We start from the raw sequence: 6,563 nt of genomic DNA, 5'->3' as shown, positions 1-6,563 counted from the left end.
ATTAAAAAGTGGAAGAGAGATAGAGGATGTGGTTAGAAAAGAGAAAGATGTTGTGAGAGAGACAAAGGAAACTAAAAGACCTGAAGAACATGTTTCTAAGGATCTGGAAAAATTAATATCTCCAACTAAAATCAATTTAAAAAGACCACCACCTCCATTTCCTTAAAGACTTAGACAACATGAGTTAGATAAAAAATTTTCAAAGTTCATGGACGTACTTAAGAAGATTACGATAAATATTCCTTTCGCTAAAGCTTTGAAACAGATGTTAAGTTATGCAAAATTTATGAAGGAGATATTAAACAAGAAATGGAAATTTGGGGATTACGAGACAGTTGCACTAAGTGAGGAGTGCAGCACTATACTTTAGAAAAATTTTCCTCGGAAAATTAAAGATCATTGTAGCTTTACAATTCCTTGTGTAATTGGAAAAAGATTGTGGAAAATCTTTATGTCTTTATGTGATTTAGGATCGAACATTAATGTGATTCCTCTATCTATATTTAAAAGGTTATGTTTAGCCAATATTTCTCCCACTACTATAACCCTTCTGTTAGCTGATCGATCTATTATTTATCTAAAAGGAATTATAGAAGATGTGCTTGTTAAAATGGATAAATTTATCTTTCCTATGGACTTTATTGTATTATATATGGAGGAAGATAAAGAATATCCTATTATTTTGGGGAGACCTTTTCTTATTACTGGACAAGCTATGATAGATGTGCAAAAAGGAAAGTTAACTATGAATATTAATGACCATGAAACCACTTTTGATGTTTTAAAGGCTATGAAATATCCAGCTGAGAGAAATGATGATGATTATTTTTCGATGGATGAAATTGATTATCTGAGTAAAAACTACTTCCATAAAAGTTTTGAGAGTAATTTAACAGATGAGATCGAAATGAGCTTTCATGATGAGTCTAAAATATTGTTTAAAGAAGACTATATGTTCAAGTGAGGTGTGAAATGATGGACGTTACAAAAAATAGTAAACTTTTAATTCCATCTGTTGAAAAACCTCTTGACCTTAAAATGAATTTACCTCATATAATTTTAAATAATTTTAATATAATTTTAAAGCCTACCTATTTGGTGAATTCCTATACACCACCTGTCTCTATATCTTCATATTCGACTCAATCACAAGATGAACCTGAATTGAATGATGATATCAGTAAAAGATCTCCTATGAAAGAGTTATTCAAAGTCATTGAATGGCATATTTCGTGGTATACAAACAAAATGAATAAGATTCTGATGCTGGGGCAGATTATTAATGCAATTAACAGTTACCCCCCAGATATTTTACCTAGCGACTCTGAGATAAATCCTAAGGAAATGAATTATGAGCAATTTAAAATTATTGAATTGATATTTAGAAGAGAATTCAAGGATTTGTTTCAAAAGAGCTTTGAGTTGAGAGATAAGAACAAGAAAATTGAAAGATCAATGGATGAAATTCTTGAAGAATTGGAAGATAATTTAAAACAGAAGAGTAGTATAGAAGATATTGATCTAAAATCTGAATTATCCAGAGAGAATCTGATCCAAAATTTGGGAGATCATGAAGTATCATATAAAGATCCATTTCTTATAAATTTCAAGGATAATATTAATATGCAAATTGAGAAAATTACTAGAAGAATATTGGATCTAGAAAGAAATATGAGGAACAAGGATATGAATCAATATGAAAAGGAAGAGCTGAAAGAAAATTTTAAATTCGAGAATTTTGTACGAATCCCTAGATCTGGAAAAAATTGGGCTATTGATCAAGGATTACTTAATTGAAATTTTGATCCAGGTGGAATCATTTGTCAGGCTAGTGACGTTAAATCAAGTGTTTTATGGGAGGCAACCCATAATTATTTGTGTGGTTTGATTTAGTATGCTTAAGAGTCATGATTGTTAGTGTTGTATTGTGTTTGATTTAGTGTGAATTGATTTGTTTTATTGATGTTTGGTAGATGTTTAGAATGTTAGTGTTTTGATTTGCTTTTAATGTGTCATGAGGGAGATGACTCCTTAAATTCTTGTTACGGTTAGACTTGTATGTTTTCTTGTAGTAGTTGGATTGACGAGTCCACTACAACTCGGGTCTCACCCGCACTTGAGTTTTACAAAAGACATTATGAATTTTTACAGCGATAGTTTCATCTCAATTTTGTTACTTCCTTTTTTGGACTTTTTTTCATTTGATAGGAATCTGATAGGAGTTGTGTACCTATTTGATGAGTAACTTATGGATGATTTTACACTGTACTTATAACTGCTATAGGTGATTAATTATTGAGATATGGTGATGTCTGGTATTGGTGCTCGAGAACCAATATATCAGAGATAATCTTATCTTTGGGATTAGAATCTATAAAATCATTTATAGATTTATAAGTACCCAATATATTTGTGTAGTGATTCCGTTAGAAATTGTAAGTAAGTTAGTGAGATGTGCTGAGTTAAAGGAAGACGATGAGATGGAGGAAGAATTGACGAATTGACCTCATTTATCTTGTTTGTGTGTTTGTGTTTGTGTTACAATTTATAAGACTTGAAAACCATTTTTATATTACAATGCTGATCCATGCAATGTTAATTAGAAGTTTGTTTAGTTAATTTCATTCTAGCATGTTTAGTTTAGATTTACTTTCTACTACATGTTTTTTATCCTAATAAACAATTGTAGATGTTTTTTATAGAAATATGTGGTAGATAGAATTTCTAAACTGTTTTTCTTCCTACTTATATTTTCTGCACTAAATGTTATACATAGTAAAAATCAAGTTTGGGTGTAGGAAGAAAAATGAAATTTTATAGTGAATATACTTCCTTTTAGTTTACTATTATTGCATGCATGTTTTAGGCTAGATTTATTTTCTTATACTGTCATTTTATCCTGATTATGCATATATATAAATTTGATAAGATATTGCAGTAGCTAGTAGATTTAATTACTTTTCCTTTCTACTACATTTTATGGAATTAAATTGTAAAATATTTAAAAATTTTAGCTAGTAGTTTTGTATTTTGTAATGTTTAGTTTTGCACTTATTTCAAAATTTTATTACACAGCAAATTCTCTAATGATTTATATATATGGAAAGCTCCTACTGTTACAGACCAGGTGAAGTAAGAATTTTGAGGAATGCAAAATTTCAGAATGAAGAAAATGCCTAAAGCACTTAGGTTGATTTATATTTAGAATTTTTCTTTCTACCTATATTATTTCATATTGAAAAATTTAAATTTGGGGGAGGGAAGAAAAAGATTAACTATTAGATGTTCTCAGTTTTATTTTCAAAAATTATTAATATGATTTTATGTAGTGAATTTAATTCAATTAACTGTATTTTTCAAATATTTAAATATTATAGTAGATTTAAAGGGATATTTTTGTAATGAAAATTAATTTTCTAGATAAAAATATGTGGTATAAGAGAATAAGACTATAGTTAACTATTTAAAGTAAATGAAACTATATTTTGAAGTATTAAGATATTTGGAAATTTATTTGAGAAGAAAAGATTGGGGCTCAATGATGTAAAAGCTATGAAATAATTATAAGATAAAGGAATGCTTTGAGTTTCAAATTTAGGGAAAGAAATGTTCAAAATCATTAAAGACTATCCAAATATAGTAATCCTCACTTGAAAAAGAAAAAAGAAATGATTGACAACAATCCCTGAAAGGAAAAGAAAAATATATAGGATTGAAAGCAATCCAAATGAAAAAGAGAAAAGAAAAGAAAGAAAAAAATATAAAAGTGATGAGAAGCTTGAAGAGATGCCTAATAAAAAAATTGGTTTTACTAGACCTACCTAAAGGGAAAACCTAAATACTTTTCTGAACTTATATTTATGGATTAACATCTTTTACTAGTAGTTTTCTCATGAAGTTCTTATCATTTAAATATTCTAAGTGACTTGATATTACAATATATAGTCATTTTTTAAATGAATAGAAAACTAGAACTCTTAAACTTGATGACTAGATAATCTTGTACCTACAGAGTTAATTTAATTACTTGAATTTTTTCTAAAAATCTCACTATGATATTTACTTAAATCAAACTTATTTTCTGAATTAAAACTTTACTACAATATATCATAACTTTTATGTAATACTAAAATTACTTAAGGACAAGTAATAGTTAAGTTTGGGGGATTTTGACCAAAGAAAAATATGTTGAGATTTTCATACCTATTTTACACTATTTTTTATGATATTGCACTTTAAAAAAGGGTATTTTTGATTATTTATTGCAGGTATGATGAATTATGGTCATTGGAGTAAAAAGATGCAAAAACGGCGCAATTTGGAGCAAAAACGAGCAAGAAATGAAATTTTGCCCTGTCACCTTTCGATAAGTCTTTCGATGTTTAATCTCTTTTACACTTCTTGCATATTTTTGAATGAGATTAAACTTTAAAAGAAGGTTATTTTTATGCTTATTTTGTAGGGCTATATGTTAGGAACACAACGCAACTGAAATTGGGTGAAACAGAGCTAAAATGGAGCTAAACGGAGCAAAACGGTGAAGCTGCGCAGTTTGCTCGCCGACGGTGCCCAAAACGGCGCCGACGGCGAGATTTACCCGCGAAGACCGAAAAATGATAGAAAAGAGCTCACCGACGGTGCCCTTGGGCCCGCCGATGGCGCCCGGGATGACTATGAACCAACTTTTGGCAGTTATGGGCCGAAATTTGGATGCTTTTTGAAAGGATACTTGTGGCAACTCTTCAAACTTCGTCCCTACACTTTAAAAGAATGAATTTAGGTTAAAAAAAAGGGATTTTTGTGAGAGAAATTTTAGGAAAAGTGTGGAGAAAATTTAGGATTTTTAGAATAGGAGTAGAAATGTAGATTTCTACCTTTTTAGAGAGATTGGAGAGGTGATTTTGAGAGAATTTATAAGGAGATGTTCTAGCATTGCATGGATCGACGGGAGACTTTGTGGGAGAGATATTTATCTTTTTTTCAAAGGGAAAAAACTAAGTATTGTGTTCTTTATTATCATTTGATTTTTGTAAACATTTATCTAGTGGATTTGCTTTGGTAAATGAAGTTTCCGTTGTATTTTCTTCGTGCTTTGTGATGGGCTTCTCTTACTCTCTCTTCTTGTTTGGAAATAATGGTATGAGAAGATTATGTCGTTATTTTCATTTTACTTTTCTTTTGTAATGAGTAGAAATCATGTTTAGGATTTTGTGATGCATGTTAGAAGTGGATTTAATTATCAATGTAATAATTTTTACTTGCACTTTATTTACATTATAATAAAGGCTTGTTGTAGTGTTAAAATTCGTTGTAATTGCATTAAGACCCGAGAAGGCTATGTAATTTTCAATAAAGTAGAACCACATTCAGATTCCATGGATGGTTAAGTTCATGGGAGTTGAATGCAAATAAATAAGGAAATATACTTTGATGGGCGTAGAATTGGAGATTTTAGGGTGACAGACTAAAATCCCCAATTCGGTCCTATTATTTGAGTACTGAAGCGGAGATGTTAGCCCTCAGGCGAGGGGAATGTGGGAGCTCCGAAGTGAGAGCTGGTATCCTCCCAGCCTAACCACTAATTCAGTAAACAAGCATAAAACTGCTTATAAAATTTTACAAGTTGGATTTTATTGGCCTACTATCTTTAGAGATGTTTATAGATACATAAAAACTTGTGATCGATGTCAACGAGTAGGCAATATATCCAGAAAAAATAAATGCCTCTGAATTTCATGTTAGAAGTTGAGATATTTGATGTTTGGGAATTAGATTTTATTAGACCATTTATTCCTTCATTTGGGAACTTATATATATGACAGCAACTTTATACATGCTTAAAAATACAAGAATTTGACACCACTACTAGAAGATTTAAATCCCCGACAACGGCGCCAAAAACTTGACAGTGACTTTATATATGCTTCAAAATACAAGAATTTGACACAATTATTAGAAGATTTAAATCCCCGGCAACGGCGCCAAAAACTTGACCATGACTTTATATATGCTTAAAAATATAAGTATTTAATATTGCTGCTAAAAGAATTAATTCCTCAGCAACTGTACCAAAACTTAATAATAGTTATAGATTCGATAAATATGGATGTAATAAATATTAAATAATTGTAAAGTCACACTTATCAACGCAAGTATACGTATTGCTCAAGTAATATAGGGCTCTAATAGAGTCCTAGATATCGATCCCACAGGGAGTAAAATTAGAAGCTACGAACTAAGATTTTAGAAAAGTAATACTTTAATCGCAACAACAAAATTCAATGTGTTTATCTGTCACTAATAGGCAATTGAAATAAATATGTAATTTTCTTAATAACTCTTAAATAACTAATTATGCTAATGAAATTTTTAATGTGATATTCAATATATAAGAAATTATCATTCTCCTTGTCAAGAAATTATAGTGAATGGATAAAATGAATCAGTTCAATTTGTATTGTGCCAAATAAGAGCATACATATTCTTTACCCTTTGGTCCAGGCATAAAGAACATTGACTAATCCTACGCTTGTTTATTGAATCTGCGGCTAGGCTGGGAGGAT

This window comes from Phalaenopsis equestris, unplaced genomic scaffold, assembly GCF_001263595.1.
Source record: "Phalaenopsis equestris unplaced genomic scaffold, ASM126359v1 Scaffold000867, whole genome shotgun sequence".
NCBI classification, from domain to species: Eukaryota; Viridiplantae; Streptophyta; class Magnoliopsida; order Asparagales; family Orchidaceae; genus Phalaenopsis; species Phalaenopsis equestris.
This window is presented reverse-complemented; position numbering follows the sequence as displayed.